Source organism: Odocoileus virginianus, unplaced genomic scaffold, assembly GCF_023699985.2.
Source record: "Odocoileus virginianus isolate 20LAN1187 ecotype Illinois unplaced genomic scaffold, Ovbor_1.2 Unplaced_Scaffold_1, whole genome shotgun sequence".
NCBI classification, from domain to species: Eukaryota; Metazoa; Chordata; class Mammalia; order Artiodactyla; family Cervidae; genus Odocoileus; species Odocoileus virginianus.
Genome location: NW_027224263.1, coordinates 8,094,797 through 8,116,090, shown reverse-complemented (window position 1 = coordinate 8,116,090; position 21,294 = coordinate 8,094,797). Strand labels below are relative to the sequence as shown.

The following is a 21,294-nucleotide window of genomic DNA, read 5'->3' as shown; positions in this document are numbered from 1 at the left end:
TCTTGAGCCAATCCTTTTGTTGATGGGCACGTGGCTTGCTCCCATGTGTTGGCTATTGTAAACAGTGCAGCTGTGAATTCAATTGTACTTTAATAAGGATTTATCCCTATATTGTTTAGGGTTACACAGTAAGTTATGATAATCAAAAGATCTTGAAATATTTTTTTTTCTTCCATTTATTTTTATTTGTTGGAGGCTAATTACTTTACAACATTGCAGTGGTTTTTGTCATACATTGAAATGAATTAGCCATGGATTTACATGTATTCCCCATCCCGGTCCCCCCTCCCACCTCCCTCTCCACCCCCCATCCCTCTGGGTCTTCCCAGTGCACCAGGCCCGAGCACTTGTCTCATGCATCCAACCTGGGCTGGTGATCTGTTTCACCCTAGATATACATGTTTCGATGCTGTTCTCTTGAAACATCCCGCCCTCGCCTTCTCCCACAGAGTCCACAAGTCTGTTCTATACATCTGAGTCTCTTTTTCTTTTTTTGCATATAAGGTTATCGTTACCATCTTTCTAAATTCCATATATATGTGTTAGTATACTGTAATGGTCTTTATCTTTCTGGCTTACTTCACTCTGTATAATGGGTTCCAGTTTCACCCATCTCATTAGAACTGATTCAAATGAATTCTTTTTGATGGCTGAGTAATATTCCATGGTGTATATGTACCACAGCTTCCTCATCCATTCGTCTGCTGATGGGCATCTAGGTTGCTTCCATGACCTGGCTATTATAAACAGTGCTGCGATGAACATTGGGGTGCACGTGTCTCTTTCAGATCTGGTTTCCTCAGTGTGTATGCCTAGAAGTGGTATTGCTGGGTCATATGGCAGATCTATTTCCAGCTTTTTAAGGAATCTCCACACTGTTTTCCATAGTGGCTGTACTAATTTGCATTCCCACCAACAGTGTAAGAGGGTTCCCTTTTCTCCACACCCTCTCCAGCATTTATTGCTTGTAGACTTTTGGATAGCAGCCATCCTGACTGGTGTATAATGGTACCTCATTGTGGTTTTGATTTGCATTTCTCTGATAATGAGTGATGTTGAGCATCTTTTCATGTGTTTTTTTGCCATCCGTATGTCTTCCTTGGAGAAATGTCTGTTTAGTTCTTTGGCCCATCTTTTGATTGGATCATTTATTTTTCTGGAGTTGAGCTGGAGGAGTTGCTTGTATATTTTTGAGATTAATCCTTGGTCTGTTGCTTCATTTGCTATTATTTTCTCCCAATCTGAGGGCTATCTTTTCACCTTACTTATAGTATCCTTTGTTGTGCAAAAGCTTTTAAGTTTCATTAGGTCCCATTTGTTTATTTTTGCTTTTGTTTCTAAAATTCTGGGATGTGGGTCATAGAGAATCCTGCTGTGATTTATGTCGGAGAGTGTTTTGCCTATGTTCTCCTCTAGGAGTTTTATAGTTTCTAAGACCTTGAAATATTATGGCTCAAGCAACAGACCAAAGGTGGGCATGCAATACTGCTGCAGGAGGTCATCCAAGCCTGAGGGTCCTTCTGCCTGTTGCTTTGCTGTCTCCTAGTATGGTGACTTTGTCTGTGTGGTCAAATTGGCTCCCATTATCATGTCTGTGCTATAGCCTACTGGTTGAGTGAGGAGAGAGAAAGAAGAGGACAAGAATTTTTCTGTCAAAATATGACCAAATGTCACACACATCACTGCTGCTTGCATATCATTGTCTAAATTTCTCTTATACCTAACTGCAAAGGAGTATGGAAATGTAGTCTCTGGCTCAGAAGCCTTGCACACAGATAAAGCTCATAAGATTCTATTACTAACAGGATCAATATGAAAATGGACACTGACAAACAGTCTTTGCTACAGTTTGTCAAACAACATTATCTTGATAAGTTTCCTGAAAGGCCTAGGCCTTTGCAAATAGTGGGCTGTATGACTCAAGCTGGAATCAAGATTGCCAGGAGAAATATCAATAACCTCAGATATACAGATGATACCACCCTTATGGCAGAAAGTGAAGAAGAACTAAAGAGCCTCTTGATGAAAATGAAAGAGGAGAGTGAAAAAGTTGGCTTAAAGTTCAACATTCAGAAAACTAAGATCATGGCATCTGGTCCCATCACTTCATGGCAAATAGATGGGGAAACAATGGAAAGAGTGACAGACTTTATTTTGGGGGGCTCCAAAATCACTGCAGATGTGATTGCAGCCATGAAATTAAAAGACGCTTACTCCTTGGAAGAAAAGTTATGACCAACATAGACAGCATATTAAAAAGCAGAGACATTACTTTGTCCACAAAGGTCCATCTAGTCAAGGCTATGGATTTTTCCAGTAGTCATGTATGGATGTGAGAGTTGGACTATAAAGAAAGCTGAGTGCCAAAGAATTGATGCTTTCGAACTGTGGTGTTGGAGAAGACTCTTGAGAGTTCCTTGGACTTCAAGGAGATCCAACCAGTCCATCCTAAAGCAGATCAGTCCTGGGTGTTCATTGGAAGGACTGATGTTGAAGCTGAAACTCCAATACTTTGGCCACCTGATGCGAAGAGCTGACTCATTTGAAAAGACCCTGATGCTGGGAAAGATTGAGGGCAGAAGGAGAAGGGGACGACAGAGGATGAGATGGCTGGATGGCATCACCAACTCAATGGACATGGGTTTGGGTGGACTCCGGGAGTTGGTGATGGACAGGGAGGCCTGGCATGCTGCGGTTCATGGGGTTGCAAAGAGTTGGACACAACTGAGTGACTGAACTGAACTGAACTGATGACTCATAAAGAAATGGTTAAAAAGACAGTTGACTTGTTTGTAGTTCTTTCTAACATGAACTGATTATTCAGTCTCAGATTCTCTGACCCCGACTGATATCCTACCTTTCAATTCAATGCTGATGCTATCTATAGTTAGCAAAGACCCCACAGGTTAAGAGGTCAATCCCTCAAGACAGATGCCAGGCAAAAGTCCCAGTACTTCTGATCAACCAGCTGTAAATTCAGGAAGTCCTAATGACTCATTTTAGGTTTGATAGTTCATTAGAATGACTCAAGGAACTTGGGAAAACACTTTACTGTCTATTAATGGTTTATTATAGAGCAGTCAAGTGGGAGGCATGTGAAAGGGCAAGGTATTGGTGGGGGGAGGCATACTTCAGTTCACAGAGCTTTTATTCTCTCTCCAAGCACATCAACTTCCTTGTATCTTGATGTGCTCACCTACCTTGAAACTCTCCACACCAAGTTGTTTAGGAGTTTTTATTGAAGTCTCATTAGTTAGACATAGCTGACTAAATCTTTGGTGATGGAACTCAACTTCCAGCCCCCTCTCATCTCCCAGGAGCTCAGGTGGTGGGGATGATAGTCCCAACCTCTAATCTTAAGGTCGGTTCCTCTGACAACCAACCCTCATCCTGAGCTAAGTGGGGGCTCACCAATCATCACTTCATTAGCATAAGCTCAAGTTTGGCTGAAAGGAGATCATTAATAATATGGAAGACACTCCTTTCACTCAGGAAAGTCCAAGAGTCTTAAGAACTTTGTGCCAGGAACTGGGGACAAAGAGCAAATATATCGGGAGCACCAGTCTCCCACCTACTCACTAACCCCTCTACTCCCCACTCCCAAACCATCTCTTCTTAAAGACACTCACCTTTTCCACAACACACATAGAATGAGTTGTTCTTTCCTCTTAGCTTCCTTAGCTGCCAATGATTCTGTCATAGTGTACTGTTCTTATCACACAGAACTATAATTATCAATACTTTTTAGTTTCTATCCCTCTAACTAGAATGTGAACTACATGAGATAGTATCTAACTCACATCTGTACCCTAAACATCTAGAGCAGTGCTTGGCACATCATTGCTCTATGAACCATTGAATAAAGGTGAGTGACTAGAAAACAGAATCTGGTACTACTGACCTTTGGCAGTCTATGTGTCTGTGTTTAAGTGTGTTTGGTGTTAATCTGGGGACTGCATCATGATGGTGCTAATTGTATTTCCCAGCTTTTGTGGGTTTCCTGAGAATTTTAGCTCTGGTATCTTGATGTTGAATCTGTGGTAGTCTGTAGAGGAATTCATTGTTCATAAATTATTAATAATAGCTGGTTTTAGAGTATTAAAAACTGGATTTAGGGGAATGCAGACAGTCTAGATGTTGTCTGTCTCACAGAGTATGTTCTTTATAGCACACTGCATTTCTGTAGACATGTCAACTATACCAAATAACTTTTCAAGTCAGTTTTCTGGGGTGTTATGATTTTTAAAAAAAATCCCCACAGAACCTGAGAAGTTTGACATTTGCCTGAAAGTTTAAAAACTGTTCTCAAATTCAGAGAAATTTTTTTTAGAAAGTGTGTGTGTTTGTACATATAAACTAAATATTCAATGGTTATTTTAATTATTTTTAAATACTTATTTTTCTTGTTCATGCTTATTTAATGTCTTTTATCATTACAAAGAAAATAATACTATGGCACATTAAATAATGTCTTTGCTAACTGCCTCATTTTATCAGCAGTTCAAGAATTCCCATTTCCTGTTTTGGTGGGAGTTGCAGAACTTTACACAATGAAAGAGATAATCATGACCCCTGCCAGTCAGCTATTTTAGCTGCTGAGGTATCAGGAAGAATCCCAGCAGTAGTTTTACAGGAAAAGCACTGGACTAGTTGTGAGGTGTACCCAAGTTTTATTTTTCTTGAATGTTTGATTTCTGGAAGTAATTTAACCTATTGAAACTTGAGTGATATTAATTTTTAAAACTGAAATATTATCTCCTTAACTATCTCAGGGTGCTAATTGATAAAATAAGGTAATAAATATGTTACAAGGAAATCAACCCTGAATATTCATTGGAAGGACTGATGCTGAAGCTGAAGCTCCAATACTTTGACCACCTGATGCAAAGAGCCAACTCACTGGAAAAGACCCTGATGCTGAGAAAGATTGAGGGCAGGAGGAGAAGGGGGTGACAGAGGATGAGATGGTTGGATGGCATCACTGACTCAATGGACATGAGTTTGAGCAAACTCTGGGAGATAGTGAAGGACAGGGAAGCCTGCCATGCTGCAGTCCATAGGGTTGCAAAAGAGTTGGACACAAACTTAGCAACTGAACAACAACAAAAAATACATTCCTGCTAAAGAGCTCATGGATAGTACTTGTCTATCCTAGTGATATCAGCCTACGAAGTCTCAGTTCTGACATACTCTTGACCCAATAAGAACCATTCTGTTTTAGCAGGTGGAGGTTTGGAAAAAGCCTAATGTGTGCTATGCCTCTGAAATTGATCTGGGCCCCTGGGACAGTTTGTAAGCTCAGGCTTTAGATTTTCTCTCTTACCCCACCATCTGCTACTGGCTGTTTAATTGGACTTTGGTTCCGATCTGAAGTTCAGTTCTTATTCTATGTCTCTGTTGAAATTGGGATCCAGGCCTAAATCTTTGGCTGTTTTTGCTGACCACTTTTCAGGGATTGACTGTTGACTGCTTGCAGAATCATTTGTATCATCTTGCCCAATTCTCTCAGAAGAATGACCTTATCCCAACTGTTCTTAGAAACTTCCCTGCTCTGAGGCTTTGATGTACTTCTTCATTTCATGTCCCTTGGGTTACACTGACCCTGGCCTTCATCAAATGTGGATTTATACCCTTTTTTGGTTTTGGTGTAGACTAACTTTCAGCTAGTAGGGGACTGCTCCAACTAGTCTTGTCCCACTTCCTTTCTCTACAGCAATTAGGCTTATTCCCAAATTCTCTCTCTCTTTCTCTCTCTTTCTTTTTTTAGGAATTGTAACATGCTTTGTGTCTGGGTCAGAGTAATGAGTGTTATAAGTATAAGCATACAAAGTATCACTGGCAATTTCTATTGATGCCGCTAGAAAGCCATCAAGTAGGACTTTTACTATATTAAAATGAGTTGTAACAAACACATGAAAAGATGCTCAACATCACTCATTATCAGAGAAATGCAAATCAAAACCACAATGAGGTATCATTACATGCCAGTCAGAATGGCTACTATCAAAAAGTCTACAAACAATAAGTGCTGGAGAAGGTGTGGAGAAAAGGGAACCTTCTTACACTGTTGGTGGGAATGCAAACTAATTCAGCCACTATGGAGAACAGTGTGGAGATTCCTTAAAAAACTGGAAATAGAACTGCCATAAGACCCAGCAATCCCACTCCTGTGCATACACACCGAGGAAACCAGATATGAAAGAGACACGTGTACCCCAGTGTTCATCACAGCACTGTTTATAATAGCCAGGACATGGAAGCAACCTAGATGCCCATCAGCAGATGAATGGATAAGAAAGCTATGGTACATATATACAATGGAATGTTACTCAGCTATTAAAAAGAATTCATTTGAATCAGTTCTAATGAGATGGATGAAACTGGAGCCCATTATACAGAATGAAGTAAGCCAGAAAGATAAAGACCAATACAGTATACTAACGCATATATATGGAATTTAAAAAGATGGTAATGATAACCCTATATGCAAAACAGAAAAAGAGACACAGATGTACAGAACAGACTTTTGGACTCTGTGGGAGAAGGCGAGGGTGGGATGTTCTGAGAGAATAGCATTGAAACAAGTATATTATCAAGGGTGAAACAGATCACCAGCCCAGGCTGGATGCATGAGACAAGTGCTCAGGGCTGGTGCACTGGGAAGACCCAGAGGGATGGGATGGGGAGGGAGGCGGGAGGGGGGATCGGGATGGGGAACACATGTAAATCCATGGCTGATTCATGTCAATGTATGGCAAAAACCACTACAATATTTTAAAGTAATTAGCCTCCAACTAATAAAAATAAATGGGAAAAAATAAAATAAAATAAATGCCACAAGGGAAAAAAAAATAAAATAAAATGAGTTGTCTTTTTAGTGTCTTTCCCTTCACACCCAAAAGCAAAGCTAAGCCTATGCTTTCACTGACTAAGCTATCAAATCAAAGTAGAAGCTCAAATCTAATCAACTTTAATTTTGAGGCATGGTGCATTATTGTTTCCACTTCATTTTATCAACTATACAGTCAGCCCTCCAGATATGGGTATTCTGCATCCACAGATAAGGAGGGCCAGTTGTACTGTACCGTTTTATATAAGGGACTTGAACATCCATGGCTTTTGGTATCTGTGTGGGGATCATGGGACTAATCCTCCATGGGCACCAAGGTATGACACTTAATTTATGGTTTTATCAACAAAAACACACAGTGTGAGAGTTATGAGTCAAGTTTTATTTCAGGCAAAATGAGGACTATAGCCTCATTTTAGCTTCAGATAGCTGAGAAACTGCTCCAAAGAGGTAGAGGGGAAGGTCTAAAATATGTGATTTTGATGAAGGGGAACTACATGCAATCAAGCAGATATTTTTTGTGAAAGTTTCTTCTAGTCTCTTGTAGGTGACTGCTAGTCATGAGAAACAGGTGTCACCATGAAGGATTGTAGTGCTTTTCTAGATATGAGGAGATGCAAGAATTGGGCTCATAAATTCAGCTCCTAAAAATACTATCTGAAGACCTGTCCTGCCAGTTTTTCCCAGAGCACAGAGTGCCTCATTTCTGCTCTCCACCCTGAACTCCTTTCAGGGGTGTTGAAAATCAGCAGCTGCAGCAGCACATGATTTAATCCTTGTAGAGGTAGATGGCAAGTGCCAATTTGTAGCTGACAGTTTGCTTGTCTATAAATAAATGTGCTGTGTTATTCCAAGATATTATTATACTTCTATTTCTTTAATTGTACCTCTCCATTATACTACATAATATAATAAAATATTTGCAAGGGCCAGAAGATTTGGTGGAAACAGGAAGCTTGAAAACTTTCTAGAGAGTTTTTTTTTAAGTAGAAGATGAATTAATTAATTAGAATTGTGATCACAGGGAAAGGAAAGAAGATTTTGAATTCTACGTCTCTATTTCCTTATCATTTTGTCAGCAAATTCTGATTATAAAATTCCTCACGTAGGCCTGATAAGTAATTTCTGACAAAAATGAGTGTGAAAGAGCCAAACTAGCTGCCATCTGAAAAGCAAATACCAAACTCCCTGAACAATTCTGTTTCTTTCCACCTTCAACTTCAATTTAAGGGGAAGCATTAACTTTGCAAATGAATAAAGAAGAAAAAAAAAACTTAGGTAAAACAAAGTTAGTAACGGAGTTAAGGCTGTAATCCATCGTCCCCTCTTCAGTCAGATTCTTTGCTTTTTATTTGTTTATTCATATATTTAATGTAAAATATATCTTTGATGTCTGAGAGAAGTTATCAAGTCTGAACCTGTGTTCCAAGGCAAGAAAGATACTTTTTATCCATTGGAATATTAGATGGTGTATAGACTGAATGGAATTTCAGTTCATTCCTATTTTGGGATAAATCACTGTCACCACTTCATCTACTTTCAAAAAACATCAAAAGTATCCAGCTTCTTATAGTTTTGCATAGTTCCTGGTAGTGGAGATAAAATCAGAAGTAGATTAAAAACTGTGGAGACTTGAAGGATGAAGGACAACTTGATGGTGATCTGAGTTTCTTAATTTTATCTGGGCTAACATAAAATCTTGTTTGGTTATGTAAAGGGCTATTAGATAAACTTTCAATGGAAAAAATATACATGACACTTACTGAGTTTTAATTACAACACCAGAAATTTTAGAAATCAGGAAAAACCTTAGTCATCATCTAGTTCTAACTGCTAATTTTACATATGAGAAATTGACTGTTTCTTAGGGGAAATGCAGAGGCAATTTTTGCTTGGAATTGAAAGTTAGACTAGATGAGTTTTGAGGTTCCATTCAATAATTTTTTTTTGAAACTGAGGCCAAAGAAGTTAAAGAAATTGCCCAAGGTCACCTAGCTGACTGTGGGAAGGAGAGTCTAGAGTTGAATCCAGATTTCCTCATTGTTTGTCCACTTATGACTCTTTTCATACTTAAAGATATTTGAAACTCAACACAGTAAAGTACTTTATAGATAGTGCACTCTGAGGAAACAACAAAGTCCTGGCAATCACATAATTACCTTTAGTCATTTATCTTTTAATTCCCAATGTGGTGAGTCACATAGTAAAATAACATTGGCATACTGCAATGCCATATCAGGAACTAATTAAAAGGGAAAAAAATCATTCAGATGAACTTTGTGATTTCCTCTGAATCTTTTGACAAATATAACCTTGAATGCTGACTTGTTTGAATTCATATATTCTCATGACAGTACATTTGGTGGATAAGGCAGAGCTCCTCCTCCATAAAGACTTCAGTTCTAAGGTCATTAAAAATCCGTTAAGCTAAGAAACTGTTCATTGAGACAGATTTCAGTGACATTGCAGAAGAATTCAATTATAACTGGACACATTATTCACTTGTAGTAAGTCTGGAACTTAAATTTGAGGGAGGGAGTGTGGGGATTAAAGGTAAGCTATTTTGAATAACTTTTTGTTTCACTTTCTTCACTTCTTTTAAAAGGGGCTCATAATTCTTTTTTGTGGCAAAGTTGACTTGACAATATTAATCTGGGGAAATATTGTAATATTTTGCATGAAGTTAACTAATCGGTGATGGGTAATCAGAGTAAATAACACTTGATTTTAATTTTTATTATTAGCTTTTATTGTCTATAAAAAAATCATACCTTTTATAAGCAAACCTGGTCCATTAGAAATGGTAAAGATAGTTGCATTTTAGAGTTAAGTTTTCTGAGATTTCTATGTGATTTTTTTTCTATAAATGTAAATTTTCCACTTCACTGTAACTTTTCTCTCTTAAGCTTAGAAATAACCATAGAGCTCCTTTAAAATGAATGATTTATCTTTATATGACAGTTTAATTTAATGTATGGAGCATACATACCTCTACATATGATGATTTCATTTATTTGAATATTATGGTTAAATATATAGTAAGTTATTAAAATAAAACTTCTGATTTTCATTGTTTTTGCTCTGAAGTCAACTAGCATTTTATGCATTTGATGCCCTCTTCCTTTGAAAGAATATATAGTTAACACTTAAATGTAACTATCACTTTTATACATTGCACTCATTTTGGGTGCTTCCAGATTATCTTTCTTTTTTGAATATGTAAAAAGATATATAAAATTAGGACATGAATACAGGGTGTCTATCAGCTGTCTTTGGTCAAAATTTTATTGATACACAGAATTTTTAGGGTGTTTAAGAGTTAATCTCATAGATGATTTCTTATTGTTATTAAATAATAAACAAAGGACTAAGAGATCTAGTTTTCAGTTCTAGATCCTCCCATATAGTCCTGTGACCTTGGGATGGACATCCTACCACCTCTCTGTCTTTATTTCTTCATCTGTAAAATGAATCAGATGTCCTGACTCTGCCTAATGTTGTGAAAGGCAGTAGAAATGTTTGAAATGATTATTCAAACAATAAGATTAAACAAAGGAGAGACAGAACAACTATTGGAGTCTTAATTTTTTTGATGCTATGATGTTACCTGTAAATTAAGAACTTGCCTTCAGGCTATTTTTTTTTTTTTTTTTTACAATCGGAGAAATATCACCTGTAATTTTTTACAACTTGGAGAAGTGAGGGTGAGATAGATTGCTTGTTCCCTTTGATGTATTTTTCAGAGTGTCTCCAAAGAATTGATAGGAGGTGGATCCGAGATATAGGAGAAGCTGAAGACAACTAATAGTAATTGGGTTTTTATGCTCAATATGCTGGGCTTCCCTGGTGGCTCAGACGGTAAAGAATCCACTTGCAATGCGAGATATCGGGTTCGATCCCTGAGTTGGGAAGATCCTCTGGAGAAGGGAATGGCAACCCACTCCAGTATTCTTGCCTGGAGAATTCCATGAACAGAGAAGCCTGGAAGGCTACAGTCCATGGGGTCACAGAGTCAGACACGACTGAGTGACTTTCACTTTCACTCTACTTTCATCCCATTTAAGTATTTTCTAAACCCCCAGTATTACTGCCTTCACGTTATAGGTAAAAAAATTTAGGTACAGAAAGCTGAAGTGTGTTGTTTAGATTTGTGTGGCTTCAGTGTCTAGGCTCTTCCCATTATTCCATGCTTCTTCTATAGTCCCATGGAGACAATACTGAGAAGATTTGGAATTATGTCTTTCATTCTGTCTGTTGGATCAAGATTTATACTGGGGAGATGGATAACATAGAGTCACAGAGTAGGTGGGCAGGTGCCTACATGATATGATTTGCAAAGCTGTTGACAGGTGCCTGTCCACAAATATCATCTTCATTGACTCGTCACGTTCACTTTCCCTGAGATTTTACCACTAAATGATTACTTTGCTTGTTTTGTTTATCTTTGCCAGAGGAGATGTTAGGAGGACTTCCAAATGCACATACCCCTGGGAGAGTTCATGTATTAAGTCTTTCATCATTTAATATCTTAGCAGCAGTGTGAAATGATAGAAAGAACTCAGATTTAGGATACAGGAAGACCTGGAACTGAATTCTGATTCTGCATGCTAATTAGCTGTTTAACTTTCATGGGATAATTAATCTCTCAGAACTTCAATTTCTTCTTGAGTAAAACAAAAATAATAATATATATGCATATATATTAATTATAAAGTATTAAACATTTGGTGTTGGTAGTTGTGGTAGAGTGGAAAAAGCAAAGCACTGGAATGGAAGTCAGGAGATTTGGTGTCCTGCCATATTGGTTTTACTTGTCTAGGCAAATATTTATTGACCATCCACTGTGTCATGCACTGTGCTAAGTACTGAGGATACAACAGGGAACAATTTGAAGTTTCTGCTTTCTTATATCTGAAATTCTAGTTTGGTGCTAAGCTAACTATATCTATATCATACACATGTAGAAAAGGATTAATGTTCTTCACGGTTTAGAGATGGGAAACTAAGGGTTAAATGGTATCATAGTGAGCAAAGTAAACATATTCCCTAATCTTCATTGGAAAATCTCATGGACAGAGGAGCCTGGTGGGCTGCAGTCCATGGGGTCACAAAAAGTTGGACACGACTGAGTGACTAACACTTACTTAATCCTCATTGACTTTATTGTCTAATGAAGTAGAAGTTAATTAGATAAATATAAGGTTAAAACCATTATAAATCTTTAAAGGAAAAGTAGTCAGTGCTCTAAAAGCATGTAACAGAGGCTGCACTTCAGCTTCTCTAAGTGACATCTGAGCTGAGATCTAAAAAATGAATAGGAGCTAACCGGGTCATTCTTCTACATGTCATTATTCAGATGGATTTCCTTCATCTCTTTTATGCCCTCTTTGTTGGCTGTTGCAAACGGTCACTTCTCTTAAGTCTCCTACTCAGCTACTGCACATTTATTCTCAAGAGGTGGATTTGGGTCTTATTTAACATAGAAAATAAGAATCACCAGGTGTGTCTGAACCTCTCTTCCACCTACCTTGTCTTTTATACATACATTGATTTGCATATTCATCCGTGCTTTTGTCTGAGGAAAAACTAGCCCTCTATCAATCCAAGTTCAATCTCTCTGCCTTTGTTTTAGATTTCGTACCTTCCTCTTGCTATTTCAGGGATCTTTTTATATAATTATCACCTTTCTCTTCTGTATTTTTAACCTTTTCCTCTCTGTGAGTTCTTTTCTTAGTGAGAGGAGGGAGGAAAGACCATTTCTTGACCCTTCTTTGTACAACCAAACTTCAATAATGGGTTCACACATAAAACTGCCTTTACCATGGTCACTAATTACTTCTTATTTCCAAGTACAGCAGACACATTTCAGTTCTTGTCTTGCTTCCCCCATGTCTTTCCTTCATTGACTTGTGAGACTCTTGGCTTTTGAATGCTTTTTCCTCAGAATCTTCTGCTTCACTAATGTCAATGATTATCAGTTTCTCCTGTCAGTACCATTTATTACCATCAGATTAATTCCAAAGTCTTAACAAGACTCAGAAGTGTGTGCTCAATTGTGTCTGACTCTTTGCAACCCTGTGGACTGCAGCCTGCCAGGCTCCTCTGTTCATGGAATTTCCCAGGCAAGAATACTGGAGTGGTTGCCATTTCCTTCTCCAGGGGATCTTCCCAACCCAGGGATTGAACCTGAGTCTCTTGCATCTCCTGCATTGGCAGGCAGATTCTTTACCACTGCACCACTTGGGAATGTACCAGCACACTGCAGCCAAAGCAAACCGCTTGTGTAATCCATGAATTCATTAAGATTTCTCACTTCCTTGCTTTTGCTTCATTAATTAGCATTGAAGAGAAATCCTTTCCTCAAATTCCCCAGGCACACACCTACTCCTTATCTATGAAGATGTTTAGATACATATTCCTCTAGGACACTTACTTGACTCCACCACTCCCAAGAGTAGATTATGTGCCATTCCTCTGTGCTTCTAAGTGCTTGCCTCTCTCTTCAAACTTACCACATCTTATTATAATTGGGGCTTCCCTGGTGGCTTAGTTGGTAAAGAATTCACCTGCAATGCAGGAGACCCAGGTTTGATCCTTGGGTTGGGAAGATCCCCTGGAGAAGGGAACGGCTACCCACTCCAGTATTCTGGCCTGGAGAATCCCATGGACAGAAGAGCCTGGCAGGCTACAGTCCATGGGGTTGCAAAGAGTCAGACAGGACTGAGCGAGTTTACTTCACTTCATTATAATTGAAGTTCAGTTTAGTTCAGTTCAGTCGCTCGGTTGTGTCTGACTCTTTGTGACCCCATGGCCATGGCAGGCCTTCCTGTCCATCACCAACTCCCGGAGTCTACTCAAATTCATGTCCATTGAGTCAGTGATGCCATCCAACCATCTCATCCTCTGTCCCTTTCTCCTCCTGCCTTCAATCTTTCCTGGCATCAGGGTCTTTTCCAGTGAGTCAGTTCTTCCCATGAGGAGGTCGAAGTATGAGTTTCAGCTTCAGCATCAGTCCTTCCAATGAATATTCAGAACTGATTTCCTTTAGGATGGACTGGTTGGATCTCCTTGCAGTCCAAGGGACTCTCAAGAGTCTTCTCCAACACCATAGTTCAAAAGCATCAATTCTTCAGTGCTCAGCTTTCTTTATAGTCCAACTCTCACATCCATACATGACTACTGGAAAAACCATAGCTTTGACTAGATGGACCTTTGTCGGCAAAGTAATGTCTCTGCTTTTTAATATGCTGTCTAGGTTGGTCATAACTTTTCTTCCAAGGAGCAAGCATCTTTTAATTTCATGGCTGCAGTCACCATCTGCAGTGATTTTGGAGCCCCCCAAAATAAAGTCTGTCACTGTTTCCCCATCTATTTGCCATGAAGTGATGGGGCCAGATGCCATGATCTTAGTTTTCTGAATATTGAGTTTTAAGCCAACTTTTTCACTCTCCTCTTTCACTTTCATCAAGAGGCTCTTTAGTTCTTCACTTTCTGCCATAAGGGTGGTGCCATCTGCATATCTGTGGTTATTGATATTTCTCCCAGCAATCTTGAGTCCAGCTTGTGCCTCCTCCAGCCCAGCATTTCTCATGATGTACTCTACATGTAAGTTAAATAAGCAGGTTGACAATATACATCCTTGACACACTCTTTTCCCAGTTACAAACCAGTCTGTTGTTCCATGCCCAGTTCTAACTGTTGCTTCCTGACCTGCATGCAGATTTCTCAGGAGGCAGGTCAAGTGATCTGGTAGTCCCATCTCTAAGAATTTTCCAGTTTATTGTGATCCACACAGTCAAAGGCTTTGGCATAGTCAGTAAAGCAGAAATAAATGTTTGTCTAGAACTCTCTTGCATTTGTGATGATCCAACAGATGTTGGCAATTTGATCTCTGTTTCCTCTGCCTTTTCTAAATCCAACTTGAACATCTGGAAGTTCACGGTTCATGTACTGTTGAAGCCTGGCTTAGAGAATTTTGAGCATTACTTTACTAGCGTGTGAGATGAATGCAATTGTGTGGTAGTTTGAGCATTCTTTGGCATTGCCTTTCTTTGGGACTGGAATGAAAACTGACCTTTTCCAGTCCTGTGGCCACTGCTGAGTTTTCCAAATTTGCTGGCATATTGAGTGCAGCACTTTCACAGCATCATCTTTTAGAATTTGAAATAGCTCAACTGGAATTCCATCACCTCCACTAGCTTTGTTTGTAGTGATGCTTCCTAAGGCTCACTTGACTTCACATTCCAGGATGTCTGGCTCTAAGGTGAGTGATCACACCATCATGATTATCTGGGTCATGAAGATCTTTTTTGTACAGTTTTTCTGTGTATTCTTGCCACCTCTTCTTAATATCTTCTGCTTCTGTTAGGTTCATACCATTTCTGTCTTTTATTGTGCCCATCTTTGCATGAAAATTTCCCTTGGTATCTCTAATTTTCTTGAAGAGATCTCTAGTCTTTCCCAATTCTATTGTTTTCCTCTATTTCTTCGCATTGATCACTGAGAAATGCTTTTATGTCTCTCCTTACTATTCTTTGGAACTCTGCATTCAAATGGGTATATCTTTACTTTTAATTGAAGTTAGCATCATGAAATAGTCCACAAATATGGGTATGTAAGAAATTTCACATTTAAATATGTTCAGTTCCCTTGTATTCAACATTCTGCCAGAAAAATAAAATATGCAAGTTCAGTCAATACTTGAGCCTCCTACTGGCTCGAGCAAATATGCTGAAACCTTAGGGAACACCACACTACCAGGTAGGCCCTTTTGGTCACTGATCATTAACTTTCTGTCAACTCTATGATATAGTCTCTGGTATACCATTTTGTCTCTGTCAAGGATGTTCCTTTTTGGTTTGCTGCTGCTTCTTCTGTATCATGCTTAGGGAGCTGGATGATTGCTGGGATTGAGTCCCCTGTGTCTAGAGCCCAGCACATTCATTATAATTTCTCTGAGCTTTTGCCCTTCCTTGGCTGCCACTATTGAACATTGAGTTCTCCTGCTCTCCTTGCCACCTCTAACCCCTATCAGAGCCCTGACTTCATTTTGTTTAAAGTGTATATCCCTTTCTATTTTGAATATCCTAAAAGAAATTCTGTCTTCCAGAGACCTGCATTGGTACCCCCAAGTATGATCTCTCCAGTGAGCTTGGGTTTTGGGAATACAGAAGCCAGGAAGGAAAGCCTGTGTGGAAAACTTCAAATTTCAGTCCTGGAAAGCGGGGAGTAGGGATCTCCTTGGGTGAGGTAAGGAAGAATAAAAAAGCTCAACTGTCTTCTTGAAATGGTAGGGAGAAGTGAAAAAACTTAGACCAAAATACAAAGAATTATCCCAAAATATATTGACAATACTTGTCTGTTTATGAGATTCTCCCTTCACTAAATTGTGAGTGCCTCTTAACATACTGCAGAATTTCATTCCCTAATATTTCAGTAGAGAGTACAGAGGAGACTTACAAAATTCATTCTGGGAAGAGGGAGTGCAGAAAGCTTATAGAAGTTAAGTGCTATGTATGTCTGCATGTTCAGTTACTTCAGTCATGTCTGATTCTTTGCGATCCTATGGACCCTATGGAGCCCACCAGGCTCCTCTGTCCCATTGTATTCTCCAAGCAGGAATACTGGAGTGAGTTACCATGCTCTCCTCCAGGGGATCTTCCTGACTCAGGGGTCAAACCTGTATTTCCTACATTGCTGGCAGATTCTTAAACAACTGAGCCACCTGGGAAGCCCAGAAGTAAGTGCGACTTGAGCTAAATCTCAGTGACTAAGGGTAATCAATGATTAGGCTAGGTAAAACAGGATTGGTATCAGGCGACCTGCATAACCAACAGCTTACAGATACAAGACTCTACTTTTCAAGATCTATAGGTAGGAGATGAGACTGAAAGTGTTAATAAGGTCTGTATAATAAGAAGTATTGATTACTATGGTAAAGAGTTTATATGTTATTTTATGAGAGACAATGCTGCATGCATAGAGATTAAGGCACAAACTCTAGAACAATACTTGCTTGCCTTTGAATCTGTCTCCATTTGTTACTACCTATGGGACCTTGGGATAATCATTTAGCTTTTCTGTGCCTCAGTTTCCTTATTGGTAAAATGGGATGACATCACTGCCTATTTCATAATACCATGGTCAGGATTAAGTGAATTAATACAGTGCAGTGCTTACAAAAGTACTTAGCACACTGTAAGTAGCATTGAATTGTGAGCTATTATAAACTGACCTGTAGAGCAATAGGAAGCCAGTGAAGGAGTTTGAATGGATGTATTTGTGTTTTGAAAAGGTCACACTGGCTACAGCATTGAAGATTGCTTGAATCTGACTTATTGTATGGGTAGAATGTATCAGAAAGTAATTGTACTTCATCAGTCAAGGAATGGTGATGGTTAGAATTAGGGTCATGACAGTGAAGATGGAGTGATATGGATAGGTCACAAAGGTATAATAATTAGAGAAGGGATCTGTGGGGGTGAAATGATGGTTGAAGATAAATGAAAGAAAAGAATCTAGGATGATTCCTATGTTTCTGGTTTAGGACGCTGCTTGGGAAGTCATACTGTCATTAAGTACTGGAAATAGAGGAAAGGAAATTGATGACAAGTTGCATTAGTGTTTTGAATATCTATAATCCCTGTGTGTATTCACATTCTTTGAAACAGAGACAACTGAATTACGTCATCTATCTGTGTTTTGAAATCATGTACTGAAGGGTTATTTGGCTATTTTAAGAAAATCTTCATAAATGGAATTTATCAGTGTTCTAGGAAAAATATACTTTCTTCTGCATGCCTTTCTTTGGTACGTACAGGTTTGTTATTTACACAAGTTAAAAATATTATTGGTGACTGATGTAGAAGTATCAAGGCACTATGATAGAGCATGCATGGTAACTTTGTTTTGGATCAGGAGTCTGTCAGTTTTCCAAAATGAGAGTGTCTCTGGAAATAACTAGTTCATAGTCAAAGTCATATCAGTTCATTTACTCATTCAGCGGACATTTATTGCCTACCATGTGACAGGCTTCATACTAATACAAAAGCAGAAGCAGTTTCTGCTCTCGTGGGCTTTACAATAACCAGAGTTATGGACCCTACTCAAACAGTCACAATGATAAATGTATAATTTTAAACTCTAACTACTTTGAAGGAAAGTTTCCAGTGTCAGTGTTTTATGAATTAAAAGGATTGTTTCTAGAATCAGACTGATTAGGCTGTAATACTGCTTCTTCCTACTTAAGTAAGTACGTAAGTGTTAGTCACTTAGTCTTGCACGATTCTTTGCAACCCCATGGACTGCAGTCCACCAGGCTCCTCTGTCCATGAGATTTTCCAGGTAAGGATACTGGAGTGGGTTGCCATTTCCTTCTCCAGGGGATCTTCCCAACCCAGGGATTGAACCCGGGTCTCCTGCACTGCAGGCAGATTCTTTACCGACTGAGCTACAAGGGAAGCCCACTTCACTTGTACTTACTATCTTTCTTACTTACTATCTATGTAGTCTTGGATCAGTAATTTAACCCTTCTGTGTCTCATTTTCTCATGTAAAATGGAGAAAATAATATGAGTAGAAGTGAACTAGTCCAAGGGGGATATGAATATTCCAGGAAGATGGAATAACAAGTGCACAGGCCCTGTAGTGACAGCCCAGAGCACAATGTAGAAGAATGCATAAAAGACATCTGTAAAAGTAGTCAGATGTCACAATACTTAGGACCTTGAGAATCAAGTCAAAAATTTTTATTTTTATTCCAGAAGGAAGCTGTGAAGAATTTTTAGTAAGGAAATTGCATAATCATATTTACATTTGGAAAACAGAAGAAAGGCACTTAGCCTGCAGTGTGGAAATAGGGTGGTGCCACAGTAAATTCAGGGGCATGTATTAATAAGTTATTGTAAGAGTCCAAGCAAATTATGATGATGATTTGAACTAGTATGGGAGGGAGACAGATTCAGGTAATTTCACAGGATGTTTGAAAAATGGATTAAATGATTATGGGTTAGACATAACCCATATATACTATATATATATAGTGTTTATTCTTTTTTTTTCCATTTATTTTTATTAGTTGGAGGCTAATTACTTTACATCATTGCAGTAGTTTTTGTCATACATTGAAATGAATTAGCCATGGATTTCCATGTATTCCCCATCCCGGTCCCCCCTCCCACCTCCCTCTCCACCCGATCCCTCTGGGTCTTCTTTGATTAGGTGTCTGTGCTTTGATTTCTGGTTTGTACTGTTGAATAGATTCTAATGCCAATCAGTGATATGGGACCACCATACCTTGACACTTTGAAACTACAACACCTCTGGCAAAAGGACCCCTTTTCAGTTGGAAGATTGTGATTTTGATATTTTGCATTTGTGTTGTGTTTGAGACTTCTAAGTGTACAGTTTTGAGAAAACAATTAGATATACAGGTCTGGAGCTCAGAACAGAAACAGTAGCTTGAGTGAGAGAGAAATGTTTGAAAGTCAATGGCATATAGATGGTAATGGAAGCTAGGGAGTGGATAAATTTTCCTAGGGAGAACATAGAGTCAAAAGAGATGAGGGCTTCAAAGAACTTCATTTAATATTAGGATAAGTAAAGTGTGAACCTTTATGAAATGAAAAGTGTAGCCAGAGAGGTAGAAGGAAAACTGGGACACTGCTGTGAAAAAAGCCAAGGGAACACTGTTTCAAGAAGGATGGTGGTTAACAGGTGAATTCCACTAAGGTTGGGCTAAAAATGATTGATTGGATTCAGTCACATGGAGGCCACTAGTTATTCTTAGGAGGACCTGTTTCAGGAAAGTCATTGATTGGTGGAAGAAGCTGGAAGGAAATGGAGAGGTGAAGAGTGAGTGGGAGGTGTAAAAATAACAAAGATAGACAACTCTTCCTAGAAATTTGACTGTGAAGAAGATGGGAGAATTAGAGCAGTAAGTGGAGACAAATATATGGGCAAGATAGTTTTTTTTAAGTTTGGGGAGAAATGAAGATATTCAAATGCTAATGGATATATCCAACTGATATTTATGTATCTGTACACACATCTCATATATATTGAAGATATATATAGTTGTTGTTCAGCTGCTAAGTCGTGTCTGACTCTTTGCGACCCCATGGACTGCAGCACACCAGGCTCCTCTGTCCTCCACTATCTCCTGGAGTTTGCTCAAACTCATGTCCATTGAGTTGATGATGCCATCCAACCATCCCAACCTCTGTTGCCCCCTTCTTCTCCTGCCTTCAATCTTTCCCAGCATAAGAGTCTTTTCCAATGAGTTAGATCTTCATGTAATGTGGCCAAAGTATTGGAGCTTCAGCCTCAGCATCAGTCCTTCCAATGAATATTCAGGGTTGGCTTTTTTTAGGAATGACTGGCTGGATCACCTTCCCTTGTGGCTCAGCTGGTAAAGAATCTGCCTTCAATGCGGGAGACCTGGATTCGATATGTAGGTTGGGAAGATCTTCTAGAGAAGGGAAAGGCTACCCACTCCAGTATTCTGGCCTAGAGAATTCCATGGACTGTATAGTATACGGGATCGCAAAGAATCAGACATGACTTCTGCTGTCCAAGGGACTCTCAAGAGTCTTCTCTAGCACCACAGTTCAAAAACATCAATTCTTCAGCACTCAGTCTTCTTTATGGTCCAACTCACACCTGTACATGACTACTGGAAAGACCATAGTTTTAACTATATGGACCTTTGTTGCCAAAGTGATGTCTCTGCTTTTTAATACGCTGTCTAGGTTTGTTATAGCTTTTCTTTAAGGAGCAAGCGTCTTTTATTTTCATGGCTGCAGTCAAGTGTCCACAGTGATTTTGGAGCCCAGGAAAATAAAATCTGCCATTGTTTCCACTTTTCCCCCATCTATTTGCCATGAAGTGATGGGACCAGATGCCATGATCTTAGTTTTTTGAATGCTGAATTTTAAGCCAGCTTTTTCACTCTCCTCTTTTCACCTTCATCAAGAGGCTCTTTAGTTCCTCTTCACTTTCTGCCATTAGAGTGGTGTCATCTGCATATCTGAGGTTGTTGATATTTCTCCCAGCAATCTTGATTCCAGCTTGTGATTCATCCAGCCTGGCATTTTGCATGATGTACTCTGCATATAAGTTAAATAAGCAGGGTGACTATATACAGCCTTGACGTATTTCTTCCCCAATTATGAACCAGTTCATTATTCTATGTCCGGTTCTTACTGCTGCTTCTTGTCTTGCATACAGGTTTCTCAGTAGACAGGTAAGATGGTCTGGTGTTCCCATTTCTTTAAGAATTTTCCACAATTTGTTATGATCAACCCAGTCAAAGACTTGAGTTGTCAATGAAGTAGAAGGAGATGTTTCTCTGGAATTCCCTTGCTTTTTTATGACCCACCAGATGTTGGCAATTTGATCTCTGGTTCCTCTGCCTTTTCTAAATCCAACTTGAACATCTGAAAGTT

At 39.0% G+C, this 21,294-nt stretch overlaps 1 protein-coding gene across 6 annotated transcripts in view; it reads left to right on the top strand.

Annotated features, from left to right (window-relative positions):
- The window catches only part of IL13RA2 (interleukin 13 receptor subunit alpha 2), a 78,206-nt gene that overhangs the window by 10,351 nt on the left and 46,561 nt on the right, over positions 1-21,294 (top strand). Inside the window, exon 3 of one of the 6 annotated variants that reach the window (XM_070462163.1) lies at positions 15,960-16,099. The exons of 4 other annotated variants lie outside the window; for them this stretch is intronic. The gene's annotated coding sequence lies outside the window, so the exon portion shown is untranslated. Of the gene's footprint in view, positions 1-9,228; positions 9,404-15,959; positions 16,100-21,294 lie in introns of those variants that run through there. One more of the 6 variants, XM_070462164.1, reaches the window with a different exon arrangement.